The 17,182-nt window shown below is 37.3% G+C and overlaps 2 protein-coding genes across 5 annotated transcripts in view; one reads left to right on the plus strand and one right to left on the minus strand.

The window, feature by feature from the left end:
- Nucleotides 1-17,182, minus strand: part of LOC138704857 (alkaline phosphatase-like) — a 670,581-nt gene that overhangs the window by 53,997 nt on the left and 599,402 nt on the right. The gene's annotated exons all lie outside the window — the stretch shown is intronic.
- The window catches only part of LOC138704858 (caspase-like), a 147,689-nt gene continuing 141,302 nt past the window's right edge, over nucleotides 10,796-17,182 (plus strand). The window contains exon 1 of the mRNA XM_069833190.1: nucleotides 10,796-10,914. The gene's annotated coding sequence lies outside the window, so the exon portion shown is untranslated. The remainder of the gene's footprint in view (nucleotides 10,915-17,182) is intronic.

The raw sequence follows: 17,182 nt of genomic DNA on the forward strand, positions 1-17,182 counted from the left end.
CTTCCTCCCCATAAACGCCGAGTATTACGTCTGAGTCTTGCAATTTTCTCTTTTGCCACCAGATGAAGTCTTAGCAGTGGAACTGACGACAGTTCTTCAAAGAAAGTATCAGTAGGTGAGGAAATTGGCAAGCCGTAATGTCCTTGTGCAGATGGTGTCTGTGGTGTTCTTGGGGGAATGGTAATGTTTTCTTCAACGCGAATTTCACATCAATTTTCGATTAGGACCAGATCGTATTCAAATATGTTATCCTAATGTATGTTAGTATGTCAATTCTCTTACACCATTAATTGTTAAACCATATTGCTTTAGAATCAAGGCGTAAGATACGCCGAAATAATTGATTTTTCATGTTTGTATCGAGAGTTGTGACTTTATCTATTTATCCCATATCAACGAAAATTAAAATATGAAGTTTAATTAAGATTGGTTGAATGAAAGATGAATAATTTCATACAGCAGACAGACATACTTAAAGAAAAACAGATACAGACAAAGTGGCACTAAAATGCTCTATGAAGAACTGCGAACTCTCCTAAGACCAAACACACAAAAATATTGATATAGACAGCTCCCCAAGTCATCTAAGAAGGATCAAAAGCGAAATCAGCAAGAACTCGAGACGTCGAGATGTCCCCAAAACTCAGCGTAGAAATCTCCCCGAGGTACACCTCAATTGAAAAGATGACAACACAGCCGAAATAAAGGTAACTGTTTGAGGGTAATCACTTTGGCGCCTTTACTAATCTGTAAAATGTATATATAATAATTTGTGCATTACTAATATCACGCACATCCAGTCAAAGTACAATAAAGTAAAGATGGTATATTATATTTCATGACCGAAAAGAAAAGTGTAACTCACATTCATTGTGTTTATTGCCTTCTGTGAACGTAAAATACAAGTTGAAGCCACGAGATTCACTTACACAGAGATTACAAACGCAGTCAACACAGACCTTACTGTATATAGTTCGAATTTTTTTCATTGGAAACATTGCTCGCAATGGCTACTTTTCTTAAAAGTGTCGAGATCTCCCAAAATGACCCTATATATTTCAGTTGTAACAAATTCTTAATGTTATGTTATCAGAGTCCTCGAACTAAACTCTTCGCGTGGTTTAGTTTCTGCTTTTGAGAACCAGACGATATGCCGTGTGGTCCTTTGAAAATGTTAAAAAGCAGTCTCCAATGGAAAGACAGCAGCCTACGGCAGCTTTTACACTAATGTGACAAACTGAATAAAATCAGTCATTGTGAAACTGATTTTTTTTTTATTTTATTGGGTTATTTTACGACGCTGTATCAACATCTAGGTTATTTAGCGTCTGAATGAAATGAAGGTGATAATGCCAGTGAAATGAGTCCGGGGTCCAGCACCGAAAGTTACCCAGCATTTGCTCGTATTGGGTTGAGGGAAAACCCCGGAAAAAACCTCAACCAGGTAACTTGCCCCGATCGGGATTCGAACCCGGGCCACCCGGTTTCACGGCCAGACGCGCTGACCGTTACTCCACAGGTGTGGACGTGAAACTGATGTCAAGTACTGTAATCAGTTACGTCTTACCACTTTTTACTGTAATTATCGTTGAAATGTCTTCCGGACGGGTGGACTGCAGAAGGAGCTTACTTTCTTAGCAAATAAACCAATGCTGAGGGTTTATATCGTCCTTAAAATTCCATCGCCCGGGTTTGAAATTGCAAAACGCCATTTGATATCAAGCACAGTAGGCTACTCACTAGGTGGTGAGTTTATTTAAGAATAAATGAAAGGAAAATGCGCATTCACATTATGTTAACAATTTTGGACGGAGATTATTTGAAGCCAGGAAAGAAATATTATTTTTTTTTTTTGCAATGACAGAACCATAAAATTGCTCCGACTCTACAAGCGTTGCTTATAGATTTCGCTAGTGCGGAGAAGTGTAGATCACTTAGTTTCTCAGAAATTACCCAGAATGCACCACAGGCGGTGGATCTATATTACACTCGTAATAACTGAATGAATGAATGAATAAATAAATGAATGAATGAATTATGATGATGATGATGATGATGAACTCGTGGGTTATCAAGGGGAACCAGAGTGAGAAAACTCCTATCTTGTTTGGACCACTGATTTGTGCAACACAAGTTATAACTTCAGAATCAATCGACAGGGATTTAAAACTTGGTCCCCTGACTTACAAGCTCAGCGCGCTAGCAGTCAACCACCGTGGCGGTTTGTAAATAATTATGTGATCCTAAAAATGTAGGAGCACATGCAGTGTAAATCCAGCAGGCTTGTATTCGGGCAATTAAAAATTTACATCACCCGGTATTTTTCACTTATTGAATAAACTTAGTAAGCTCTTTACTTTAACTAATTATCAGAAATAAAATACGGTATGGTCGTACGAGTGAGGCACATACTGCCAGCAAGCCGAGCTGAGCGCTTGAATCCGTTTCATAAACCAATTGAACAATGCAAATGTGGAAGCCTAGTACATCTCCGTATGAGACAGCTCCATGATATCAAATAGCACAGTCGTAAACTAGTTTCAGGAGAATAGTCGTTAGTGTGAAAGCTGCCAAAGAAGTCCTGCCAACGCATCTACTAATTCATTTCCCGCAATGCCCAGATGTTCAGATGTTCAGATGTTCTGGTACTCCTAATAAATTGTACTCTATCTCAAACCAAGTTTGAAGAAAGTGCTGGAATATATCAAGTGCATAAAGTGCAGCTTGACTGTCTGGGGAACATAAATTTTACTATTTATGTAGTCTTTGTTTATATGTTCTTCTGCACACGCTTTAATAGCATATAAAATACTTCTGTTTGAGCGCAGTTTTTTATTTGCACTGCTAAGAAATAAACCTGCTGCTGAGCTATCATTCATTCTTGACCCATCTGCAAGCCAGAAGAGTTCCCCTTTGCGGTCATCTTGCTAAGACCTGTCTATCCATACACCTCGTTGTGGAATCACACGTAAAAAATGTCTTGGAAGTTAACATTTTGGGTTTACAAGCAAAACACATTAATTAAAAAAAATATTACTTTTGAGAAAAATGCGTATATAATGTACATAATGTATGTGTATAAACTTATTATTGTAAAATTAAATACACATAAAGAGAAACAACTTACTAAAAATAATATTTTGAGGATTCAGTTTTGTCAAGAGCTTTCGAAATGTCTTTTTCTCAGATATATATTTCTGACTTAATGTGTTTTGCTTGTAAACCGATGATATTTAGCAATCACTTGATAGAATTCACCATAAAGATGGGCTTTCTTTCCATTTCGGGCAGGTTTAGTCCAAGTATCTTTCTTTTAAACCTGTCATTCTCCTTCTGTCACCTTAATGTTTTGTTATCGCCGCGTCTTTTCCTTCTAATATCGGTCCGCTCTATAGTTAAAAGTGTGGCCTTTCGCAAACATACAGTTCCTTTGTCATGTTGCGAATTATACAAAAGTATAATTTATTCTCTTAAACTATTATTTAAAAGAAGTAATGGTAATCATTTACCAGAATACGAGAAATAATAAGATTCATTTTAATTTTCCAGATTGCATACTCAAACACTAAAATAGAATGTTTGACTTCATTTAGGGCCTATACTCTATAAATTGCACAGGTGAAGTGAATTATGTAAGCAGACGAACCTTTCGTAAAAGTAGGGCTAACTACTCTGTGAATAAACAACATGCATAACAAGGAGACATTACAATAGATAATCTTTAACAAAGAGCGTATTCCGAATCTCAGCGCTGAGCAATCTGACGGCATCACGGTGTTCCGAATTTCACCGATGGCGTCATTGATGCTCCACCGGTGTCGCACCGTTACCATCAGCTTGCAGAGGTGATGGCAGTCTCCATCAGCCGCCATCAGTGAATCTGATTGGTTCTTGTATAGGACGGGAATTAGCAGACGAATGACATCGTGCACTGTTGTGTCATGGCGGTGTGTTCTGCTTTAGTTCAGCTGTATTGTTTGTAATGAGCACAACATAAAAACAATATGATAATGGCTTATGAGCGAACATGTCAACGGACCAGTTATTACTACCGGTTCAAGAAATAAATTATTTATGCTCTCTTTTCTTTGAACGAGATGGCAGTACGGAAATTTCGCAAAATTTTGCTAGCGTAGCACAGACAACTTATACAGTCGCCATGACAGCCATCGATCCTTACAGCAGTTTTGTTCCTATTTCGCTGCAACGTGACGTCATTGTTGTCCACCGGTCCGGTGAGATTCGGAATACGCTGAAAGAGGAACCCTTCCTCACTTGTGCAGTCAGCTGGCCGGGTGAGTAAAAATTTAATCTGAAATCAAAAATAAATCTAGAAACGATTCTGCATATAATAATTAATTTCACTTACTGTTAGAAGATCGCCTGATGATCCTTGGTGTAAATCGCCATCATGTTTATCTATTTCAAATAAATATCTTCTTCTTCTTTTTCACTTCAAGAATTAGGCGAATCGCCTGTTACGAATTCACAGTGATTCCCTCCATCTCTTCTTAGGTCTTCCCACATCCCTTATTCCTCTTGGTTTATATTGATATGCTACTTTGGGCAATCTTGTTTCTGCCATTCTCTGAACATGCTGTTCCCAACCGATGCGGTGTTGTTGAATTCTATCATTTATTGGGTATATTTCTAATTCTCTTCTAATTTCCTCATTTCTTATGTGGTCCAATTTTGTGCAACCTTTTGTCCTTCTTAGAAAGTTCATTTCTACACTTTGTATTCTACTCGAGTTTTCTTATTTATTACCCAGGACTCGCTACCCCATATAGAAGCATCGATACCGCCATTGTCTTGTAAAACTTCAATCTTGTATCTTTCCTTGTTTTCTGTCTTAAAGTTCTATGAATGGTGCCACATATAATTTGGAATTTTGTCAATTTGTTATCAATATCATTTCCTGTTCCATATCCAGAAGACAGTTCACAACCTAGATAATCAAAATTAACATTTGTGATACAGGTTTATTTTCTAATATTATTTTCGACCTTATGGCCGATTTTCCTAAAAATGCCATTATTTTTGTCTTCTCTGTAGAAATTTTAAAATCGTACTCTTTACTTATTTCATTTAAACAATGTAGAGAGAATTGTAAGTCGTCTTCTGTGGTTTGTATTATAACAGCATCATCAGCATACAATAAAATGTTAAAATTTGTTATATATTATTTTGTAATATTAGACAAATAAATATCGGAACCAATAATTTTTCTAATATTATACATCATGCGAATCATTCCCTACTAAATAAGTCTGTACATATTGAATATACAGTAAATGAAATACGTCCAGTAGTTTATAATAAATCCCTGTAAATAAGCGAACAGATAAGTAAACTGCATGCTCAAAACTATTTTCTCAGTAATTGATTAAATGGCAGTCTTACTCGTGTTAATTGTGTAAGCATGTGTAGCTGTTTCGGTGCTTCTTCACACCATCCTCAGAGCCTACTAGATCTCGGCGTCATCTCGAACTTTGCTGCCTGTTGTGTGGATGCGTTCGATTGTTGAAAAGTGTTGAAATGTGGTGTCAAATAGTGTGTGTGTTCTGAAATTGATCTGTGTGTTGAGAATTTGATCAGGGTGTGTTTTAGTGTGTCTGTATATTTCATATTGTTCTAGTGTGTTGAGTTTTTGGTTTTTGGGTTGTATGTGTAGGATTTCCATGTCTGTATTTATATTAATGTATGTGTGGTTAGCATTAGTTATGTGTTCGGCATATGTAGATGTATTGTGTCCTCTGGTTATTGCTTTAATGTGTTCTTTGTATCGAGTTTGGGATGTTCTGCCTGTCTGTCCAATGTAGAAACTGTCGCAACTATTGCATGTGAGTTTGTATACGCCTGTGTGGTTGTATTTATTTGTTTGTATTGTTTGTGTGTTGAGATGTCTTTGTAGTGTGTTCTCTGTTCTGTATGCTATGTTGTATTTCTGTTTTATGAATGAGGATGCGATCTTGTGTGTGTTTTTGTTTTCATATGTTAGTTGATGTATTTCTTGTGTTCTTGTGTTTGTGTTGTGTTTTGTGTGTTTTTGTGTTTGTTAAGTTTTTGTTTTGTCTTCCTTATGATGTTGTCTATTATGTTTGGGTTGTAACCATTTTCTTGTGCTATGTATTTGATTGTGTTCACTTCTTCATTGTAGTGTTGTTGGCTTATGGGTATGTTGAGTAATCTGTGTACCATTGTACTGAATGCAGCATGTTTGTGTTGTGTGGGGTGATTAGATGTGTTGTGTATGTGTGTGGTGGTGGTGGTTGGTTTTCTGTATATTTTGAAGGTGTGTTTGTTGTCAACTTTTGTTATGGAGATGTCTAGGAAATTTATGGAGTTATTGTTTTCGAGTTCCAGTGTATATTGGAGTTTTGGGTGTATTTTGTTTATGTATTGGTGTAGTTTGTGTATTTGTCGTTTGTTTCTTTTGTATAGTATGAGTATGTCGTCTACGTATCTGTGCACAGAAAAATATATTAGAGCAACTCAATACCTTTCAGTGATCAGCATAATTTAAAAAAAATCCTCAACGTCTTGTTTCATGACCTTTTGAGAAACGCTGTTCTAGCACAAACGATTGCTTCAGTTTTTGTTTTATTGATCATCACTGAAATCGAGCGCTGAAGGAAGTACTGGTTTTAGCTCTAGAAGATATAATTACTTTATAATGCCAGGTCAATAATTGAGATATAAAACGAAGATACACAGCGGGAGAAATCGGGTATACCACATTCACACGGCGAGCAAGTGGAGGGACGACTGAGCCATCCCTTCCTACCAAATTCCCATTCTGTAAACCGGCTTACGATCGTGACTTGGCCCGCCCTGGGGCAAGATTGAACATTAATATGAACATGTAGTATGCGGTCAAGCCTTTAACTATTAGCTACGGGCTATGGTGACAGGCAGGAAGTCTTAGCATCACTCTCCTGCCGTTTTACACTCGGGAAACTGATTGATAGGGAGAGGTAGACCGTTTATCGGAAGAGACATGGAGCATCACTGAACCTTTCAACAGAAGTAGGCTTTTTGTGCACTCGTGATGGAATTAATTCCGAGCTCATTGTCCTCCCCGGCTAAACCGGCTCCACCATCCGCGGCATCACACACTCCTCTTCAGCCGTTATGTGAATTACAGTTACCTCATACTCATAAACATGCGTGGGCGATGATCATGTAGGGGTGGTTTGTTTATTCCTCGCCCCATGATGAACCTATTACATGCGCTATCGAAGAGAGTAAGGTAACCTTTTTTGCTTCCGCTTGCTTCGTTGCATCAGTGGCGGACACCTTTTAAACATAATACTGAGTTTAATATAGAGTGGATCGGGGGAAGATGCCTGACTTTTTCTTTGATTGAACATTTAAGATACTGTTCATTTAGTTTTGAATTTCATATTGAAATATCAAAGTGTGGAAGGTATTTTGAAACTATATTTTTGGTACAAAACAGAAAACATTAATTACCTTGTTTATAGATACAGGTTTTCTTCTTATCTGCTCTGTAGGCATCTTTCCCCGATAGTCGGGTAAGATGGCAAATGCAATTAACACATTTACTGATATATGTATTTTACCTGAACTTGGTTTGATACATGCATATAACAAAATTGACTTAATCTAAAGCTCATGGACACTTTCTCACTCGTTCATCACTACTTAACAACACAGTCATTGCACATATTTTATTGCCGTGTGCAAGACTCGTGAAATCACTTCTTGCACACAATGAATTCAATCCAGTACATTTTTTTGTCATCATTCCTTTTTAGGAGGCGTTTAAGGGTACGGCAAGGAATCCCGTAGGCTTGCGATGCTCTAAAACAGTTCATACCCCCTGTTCTAACATGTTCCATCGCAAGTTGAAGACTGCGGTCAATCCACTGACTTCTATCAGAGGACCTTACGTAATGTTTACACATTCCCTGCAATAAAACAAAAAATAAAACTCTTGCAACAAGTTGCCATCTTACCCCGAAAAAGTGACCATCTTCCCCAAGTATCGGGGTAAGATGCCCAGTGCTGTGACGCAACCTAAGATGGCGGAACAAGGTCGTTGGTTGTTAACAATACAAACTTTAGAATTAAATTACATAAGTTAGGTCAGGTACAACAGTGTTCATGAGTGGGATAGTTATATACAATAGAAGTGATTTAATACAGTTATATGAACACTTTTTAATGGTTGAATAAAATTAATAAAATCGGTTAAAAACCATACATGTTTCGGAGGAATGCTCCTCCATCTTCAGTGGTAGTACCACGACGCTGGTACAGATGTTCGACCGCGTGACGTAGCTTAAGGAAGACTGAGTCACTTCTATTGTATATAACAAACTTTAGAACCTTTACTACAATATCCTTTACAAAGGTTTGGCAGTTATTACGAATTCAAGGATGTATTAAAATTTTAACATACCTTTGCAATTATTTTATAGCAGAAAATGAGCTGTTTTCTTGCTTTTCTTCTTCTCACAACAAGAACATGTTGCAAAATGAGTTAGCTTCCACTTTACAGATGAACTGTCTCAGTGATCATGAAGACCAGAGTCCTGGATATCCACGGACTCTGACGAAGACATGCGCGTGGCATTCTCTCTTGGAAGAATGTAAAACTACAAAGAAATAAGCATCTTCCCCCAGTAGTCATCTCCCCCAGATTCACTCTATTGCTACGTAACTAATTATCTATTTCTATTGTTAATAAGAAAGATTGCACAAACGTGTGTAAACGTCCTAAACATCACTTTAACATCAGTCACTCATCATTTGTAATCCATAGCCATTATTTTTCTCGTGGTATATGGCATTCGAATCATTCCAACTTTCCTGATGATACTATTATTCCTTGTTTAACTGCAAATGAGCATGTACGCTACTTAGATGTACATTTTTTGGGCGTTTTATACACTCGATTCTCTAACCGTTTCAAATGTAAATCTTTCTACCTTTTAGACTGTGTTTTTCAAATTATATATAATACGTTATGTCAAACCTGGCAACCTTTTCATAAAGGGAGCTTAATTAATATTGTATCAATTTACAAAATATAATATTGAATCACTGTTCCATAGATTAATTTGAAAGTTTAATATTAATATTCAAAGCAAACACGAAATAATGACGTATAAATAAACATTTTACAAACCTATAGGCTTAACCAGTTTGCAACACAATAAATTAATTTACACTTTTATCCGTGTATGGGGATGATCCCGAAGACTTCTGACACCTCTTCCTCTGAACTAGTGTATTAATATCTAGTTTTAAACCCGATGAACACAATCGCAAAGCTGAAACTAGCTCTAACTGCACATTGCACACTGTATCTTTCACTGAACGAAGGCTTCAGTCTCAGGTTTATTTGTACTTTTTAGTTCTGTTAGGAGTTGGAGACGTGCAGTTCCTATTTAAATAAAGAATTAATTGAGGTCACAAAATAAGAAATGTGGACGTCAATAAGACAATAACGTAAAGGATAATTAAACGATAATTACCTGAAATGGCATATGTACCATATCAGCAGATGAGGAGATGATACTAAGGGATATGGTACTGGAGCTAAATGACAGCTGTGAGCAGTATGGGATGAAGATAAATGCAAATAAGACGAAGATCATAGTCATAGGAAGAAAATTAAAGAAGGTAAACTTGCGAATTCTAAATGAGAAAGTAGAGCAAGTGGACAGCTTCAAATACTTGGGGTGTACTATAAGCAGTAACATGAGCTGCTGCCAAGAAGTCAAAAAGGAGAATAGCAATTGCAAAGGAAGCTTTTAATAGAAAAATGTGCATCTCCTGCGGACCTCTGGAGAAAGAACTAAGGAAGAGACTAGTAAAGTGCTTTGTGTGGAGTGTAGCATTGTATGGGGGCAGCAACATGGACATTACGACGAAGTGAAAAGAAGCGACTAGAAGCATTTGAAATGTGGATATGGAGGAGGATGGAGCGTGTGAAATGGACAGACAGAATAAGAAACGAAGCTGTGTTGGAAAGAGTGGATGAAGAAAGAATGATGCTGAAACCGATTAGAAAGAGGAAAAGGAATTGGCTGGGTCACTAGTTGAGAAGAAACTGCCTACTCAAGGATGCACTGGAAGGAATGGTAAACGGGAGAAGAGTTCGGGACAGAAGAAGATATCAGATGATAGACGACATTAAGATATATGGACCATATGAGGAGACAAAGAGGAAGGCAGAAAATAGGAAAGACTGGAAAATGCTGGGTTTGCAGTGAAAGACCTACCCTTGGCAGAACACTGTGAATGAATGAACAGAGGACTTGGTTTAGGTATACAAAAGTGGTTCAAGTTTAAGATTCTCTTTCACATTATTGCATTAATGTCAGTTAACCAAAATTGAGATTGTATTTGAGATCTACTTGCAGATGAATAATGTTACCATTTACTTTACATTTTACAAAATATGTCCTGCGCTCATTTGCTTCAATATAATGTATATACACAGTGCAGACATTTATTATGCGCATATTGTACTCAAAGATTTGACGATCATTCACTGGATGCTGTAGAGATGTTATCCACTCTACCATATTCCTCGTGTTATGTGTGAAGTATCAAGACTGATTCGGGGCTTGGCTACTGTACATGTACACGGAAACTTAAAAATGTTATTGCTTATGTCATTAATCTTTACCATATAGCCTACATTGATTTTTATTATCGTTCTTGAATTTCGTTACATGTGACACACTTATCTATTTCATCAAGGCTAGAATAGCCTACCTTGTGTACACAATACGTGGATTGGTCGGTTTTTATCATCCGCATGAATACACCTTCAGGCAATGTTATCTTCCTCGTGCTGATAAAAACCTGCGCGTCTGTTAGACCAGTTGGCAGGTTAAAGATTTTGCATCCGTGTCATCCTAAGTACACAGCAAGGTAATGTGCAACATATTCCTTATTATTTTTAGCATAAGATATTGGAAACATTGCAGTTATTGCTTTCACCCCTTTCCATGAATGAGTAACTTCACTGAGAGTAATCAATTTTTACAGCACCACCACCACCACCACCACCATCATCATCATCATCATCATAACCAATAACAACATAATAATCATCTGTTAAGTAATAGACCATTTGGCATTTTACGTTTCCCTTCAATCTTTTGTAGAGTGGACCCAGAGACCTTTCCATTAAGGTTGCAAAGTACTTGTCTTGAAAGTACATATCATTCCATTCTGTTTACATGTCGGAGTCAATTTCGTTTGTCTTGGTAATACATAGCGTTGCATTCTGTTTATATGTCGGAGCCAGTTTCGGTTGTCTTAGTAGTACATAGCGTTTCATCCTGTTCACATGTCAGAGCCAATTTCGTTTGACTTGGTAGTATAGTATATAGCGTTGTTTATATGTCGGAGCCAGTTTCGTTCGACTTAGTAGTACACAGCGTTCCATTCTGTTCACATGTCGGAGCCAAATTTCATTCGTCATAGTAGTACATACATAGCGTTCCATCCTGTTTACATGTCGGAGCCAAATTTCGTTCATCACAATAGTACATAGCGTTGCATTGTGTTTATATGTCGGAGCCAGTTTCGTTTGTCTTAGTAATACATAGCGTTCCATTCTGTTCACATGTCGGAGCCAAATTTCGTTCATCATAATAGTACATAGCGTTGCATTCTGTTTACATGTCAGAGCCAGTTTCGTTTGTATATATGTGTACAGATGCTCATTGCTCAAATAACAATAATAATAACTTCTCACAAGGAAGGGGAGACATCTGGCTGACAAACCTGGTGACTATTCAGATCCAGATTACAATACAACACAGGAATAATTTAACTAATTAATATAAAAACGGTACTAATTTGGAAACTAGCTTTACTAACTATAATAACTATTAACTGTAATAAAAGTCTGATACAATAACATTAATATGTAGAATAGAAATGAGTATTTAGTGTAAGTATAGAGTCTTTAAGAATTTTTAGACAAATACTTTCATTATCATGCTGCAGTATACGTAGAGATTTCAAATAATGATTGGTATATTTAAAACAACTTTCCTGAGCACCGAAAAGAAGACCCTATACCTCCCACGCATGTACAGGTATATTATAAATCTCAGTGAAGTGAGGGATGCATGGACGATAAATTGCCTCCTTTTCGTCACTCACTTGCGTCGCCTGTTGTGTGAGTTGCTCCATTCTCAAGGTGGGATCCAGAATAAGACCTCGTTTGAATATCATCTCGTCGGTGGCTGCCATCAATTGAAACACAATAAACTTTTGTGCGAGATCGTGCGCATTTGCTTGGTTTCCGCACAAAACCAATCCGCGGAAAGTCTAAAATTCCACATTCAGTATTCCCAATCTAACACACATAACAATTTCCCTCTTCTTACGGCTTAAGTTACATATTGGTTTTACTGCTTTAGGCTTTAACATATTATTTTTAGAGACGTTCAATATAGTAATAATTATAAATTGGAAACTTACCACTCCAATTTCACCTAAATTGCACTGTTAATTATTGTTTTTAAATATTTGCAAAAATTAAGTAAACTCTACAACTCCACTAAAGTTACTGCATTCGTGATGCAAGTAACATTAAGGAAGCCGTGAAAAAATCAACAAGATTCCAGACTCATCATAGACTGGGGGAAAAAAAAGACAGACGTATATCACGACCTGCTGGAGTATAGTAAACACAGAAAACATTTTAAAGCAACAATGTTGAAGATAGATATTTTTGTTTTGCAAATTTGCCGTCATTGAACAGAAACCAAGATGGAGATTTCATTGCAACTAATTAGAAATTCCTCTTTCAGATATGTAATAAACGATCTTCGCACAAAATAATGTACGATACACGAGCGGCATGTTTTCTTTCAATTCTCGGAAATTAAAAAAGCTAAACTACGTTTCGCTTTTTCAAACTTTTCCTCGAACATGAAAACTTCAACATACCACTCTTGTAATGCATATTACTATTTCGTACACCTCCCATTTAGCTTTCCACACGGTGGTGACGGGTGTTGCGACGGAGTTCTCCCTTTGAGCAAAACCCTAGTACATGGCCAAGGATATCGATGTCTTTACAGCCAGGCTGACGGCAAAGCGTTGTTTGCTGACTTCTCCCAGAAACAGAAGGAACTGCTGATATATTGCAGGATATTTTAAGTTCATTTTCCCACTTGGAACACGAGAGATTTTTCCTGTTACTCACCCACTTATTTGTTTTGGGACAGTCGCCTTAAACTTCGACCCCTTTCCCCTTGTGAGGTAATCTATACCAAGCTTCATAGAAATTTAACTGCATTTCCTTGCGAAGCCAACGACCAAGTCATAATCTGAATTACTTTTACATTAATTTGTTCTTTCTACGGTATATAGAAGACTATAACCAGCTGTTTTCCTCAGAAATTTAATTTGATAGGTTGTTAGACGCCGTTCATCTTAGTTTTGAATAGTTGAAGCTTTGCTGTGAAAATTGCTCTTTCGATAGTCTTGTATGTTTTCGTTCTTACATTGTTTCTGAGTATTTAATGTTGTGAAAACTCGATTATTTATTTCAGTGTTTTTTTACGAATTTGAATTTTTATTTGGACGGAGTTAATGCAATAACTAGAGGTGAACAAAACTAACTGCCGCTCTCGCTCGCTGTGTTCGTTGCATCTGTCTTTCGAGTCTCGACTCGTCATTCTCGTGCGCTTCGAGTCTCGCTCATCATTCTCGGAATAGCATTTGGTCGGCGTGGAAAGATTTCGTAACTTTGAATGACATACATCATTGAAATAACATTATAAATGTTTAAATGAGACAAAAAGACAAAACAGAACAGTATCTTAGCTATCAAAATGTTCTGGTTCTATTATATGATATTACCTTTGGTTATATAGGCTAAACAGAAAAAAAAAAAAAAACAATTCTCAAATAAATTTGCATTTCTAAGAAACATAAAACATAACATTAATATCGTTTTACTTGAAATTGCACACTTGATCTTAAACATATGAAAAGAAAATTCCTAGCCTTTTAATAAGGGCTTAGTGATTAAATAAAGAGTGGGGAAAGGGTTATTATACACTGAAAGGTAGAGATGTTTCAAACAGGCTACTTGATTGTTTATACATATATAACAGTTTCCAAAGTAGATAAAAATTGTCTGGTATAAACAACTGCGTGATTTTATAGAACTATGTCAACAACACGAATCTATAGAAAGTGAGCTCTGCAGCTAATGCTAATAAATAATTACGAAATGAAGCATCGCCAGAAACTTGTTAAGCTCATTCAACGAACTTTTCCAACTGAAGACAAGGAATTTCTGATTAAGAAAATAAACACAATAAGGCGGTGTTCTGAAAAGGGTTTAAAAAAGTGAATGAGTCTAAACAATCTGGTTCTGGGATTGAGAGTATGTCAAAGTCATCTTTGTGCACTTCAATTTATTCTTATTCACATGTGATCAGAAAATTCCAAGAACCAGCGTGTCAAATTTGGATGCCGAAACTGTAAATGTAAATAAAACACAAGTAGGCCTATCAAATAAATATTTAATGAATCATACTTTGAATACATAATTATTATTCTTGTTAATCTGCTAGCTACTGTAAGATACAAACTATATATCAAATACATTTTATTCATGTTGGTCTGTTTGTCTCCCTCATTGGGGAAGGAATTTTCTCACGAAATTTCAGCTAGTGTATGGAACCGGTGCTCATCCAGCATCGTGATGAATTTGAGGAGCTATGCTAGGTAGCGAAATCCTGGTTCGAAAACCAGCTGTTAGGGCTGGTGGTTCATGGCATCATACCACCGTTCTGGTTAGATGATCGTTCACGTCTGCTGATGCATATGGCGTTGGGCCTACAGCAGATTGGTAGCCCTGGCCCTTATAGGTTGTTCGCGCTTCGGATCAGATTGTTTCATCAATCACCCCACCATTAGAAATCCGTCTATTTGTCCCAACATCAGCATACATAAACTTGTAGTGTGCATTAATTAGGCCTACTACCAGGAGGACAATGCTCTGAAATGTGGCTAAGTGTATTTATTTCTTTGCAGAAGCCAGTTCCAGTTCTAGCAACCATGCTCTAGCCGGAATTCGAATGTATGATCTTTATTTCAACTCAACGCCAAAGCTGCACTTTAACCTTTGCATATAGCTCCATCGGTATAATGAATACTAATTAATTTAAAGTAATATGAATTGTTCCTAATTCACCATGTCCCTACCGCTGAAGAACGAGGAGACTGGTAATGTTAGGCAATTAATAACAATGAATACAATACAATGAATACAATAGAAAGCGTTGACTCAATTTGCACGTGAAAAGACAAAGTTCGCAGCTATTGCTTCGAGGTGGGCGGGTTGTATTCCTGTCCATCCTTATCTCAACATGTGACTCGTTTTCCTGTTCAGATTCTGAAGGGCCTCTCACTGTGCAAGTGATAAAATATCATTAAGTAATAAACGTGCCTGTGATACGTGATGTCACATCATCATCGTCATTAAATTTCATGGTTTGTTTTGAACTTAGTGCCTGTACTGACTTTACCGCCTCTTTTATCAGTTTATTGCACAAAACACAAAAATTCTTCAGGCAAATCGCCTTTTCTTTTAAGTAAATCATCATTGTGTTTTTATTTTAAATAGATTTTAATTAATTTTATACAAAAAAGTAATATTTCACGTGTATAAATTCCGAATAAATAAAATTGACTATTAGACACTGAATAGAAACTAAACCCGTTCAATAATTTAGGAGAAATCGCTGTACATAGACATACAGACAGATGGCATACTCATAATCACTTTTTCGATGTCAGGGGTACTGAAAACGTGTCTTCCCACGAAAATCTATTTTTGGAACACCATAATAGGCCTAATTTCTCTTTATTGTTGTTGTTGTTGTTGTTTAGTAAATTGCCCGAAGATAGGTTGGAACCTCATAAGTGACACCAATATGGTAGTCTGTCACTTATGAGGCAACTAAGAAATGGGGTAGGGTGGCCAGTTCCTTCCCCCTCCATTGCATAAATCGCTGACTAGTAACATATTTTACTAATCAGACTGAAGGTGTATAAAGGCCATTCGGTATCTCGTGAAAATCTGCGCGTAAGGGGAAAGAAGAAGTGGACTGGGAAGCTTGTCTGCCTCACTACACTTCCACTTGCAGGTAGCTAGCTCGCTTACCCCCACCATAAGGTTTTTACTATGAGCTACGGCTTACACAAGCATTTGGTTTCACGAGTTAATGAATGACTTATACAAACAGTTGTTTTTTTCTCTGATACGTAACGTCAAGTGAGATGTACTGCCTGATAAATGATGTACATATCAACCAGATCCTCAATCAGAGGTGATTCTCTTTATTAAGAAAGCCATGTTAATAGTTCGTTGATTCTAGGACGTCTTCCATTCTAGTCTTTAACGTAAGTTACTCGGTTAGTGTGACTGGTGGACTACATGTTTAGTCTAGTGCTCAATGAAGAAATCTAACGACAGAACTATTTTAAAATGTCCTTTTTATGTAAAATACGTTATTGTCCTCACCAGATATGGGGCAACGTGTCGGCGGATCGGGTGTGACGAAAAAGGGTAAGATTTGAAACGCTTGTACCTCGTAGTGTCATAGACGAAGGGGGACAGCAGTGGCATCACACGATAGAGTGAGGACGTAGGCGTGCTGTGATGAGTGACTTAACGGGGTCACGAGCATGAGATAAGACAGGAATACGACCAAACACGAGGTAAAAGTTACCTAGTTTCGCTTCATTCCTGCTGTTGTAACTCAGCAAACCGAGGAGCTATGTACATACGTTTGACCACATTTACAAAGAGGAGGAGGAGAAGTAGGTTATTTTACGACGCTGTATCAACATCTTAGGTTATTTAGCGTCTGAATGAGATGAAGGTGGTAATGCCGGTGAAATGAGTCCGGTGTTCAGCACCGAAAGTTACCCAGCATTTGCTCAAATTAGGTTGAGGAAAAACCTCGGAAAAACCTCAACCAGGTAACTTGCCCCGACCAGGATTCGAACCCAGGGCACCTGATTTCGCGGCCAGATGCGCTAACCGTTACTCCACATTTACAAAGAAAGTTTTAAAAATCTATATATATAGAATTTCCGGTGCGAAAAGAAATAAGGCAAAAGTCGGAACAAAATGAGGGCCAATAAGTGACGCCGA

This window comes from Periplaneta americana, chromosome 8, assembly GCF_040183065.1.
Source record: "Periplaneta americana isolate PAMFEO1 chromosome 8, P.americana_PAMFEO1_priV1, whole genome shotgun sequence".
In the NCBI taxonomy this organism is placed as follows: domain Eukaryota; kingdom Metazoa; phylum Arthropoda; class Insecta; order Blattodea; family Blattidae; genus Periplaneta; species Periplaneta americana.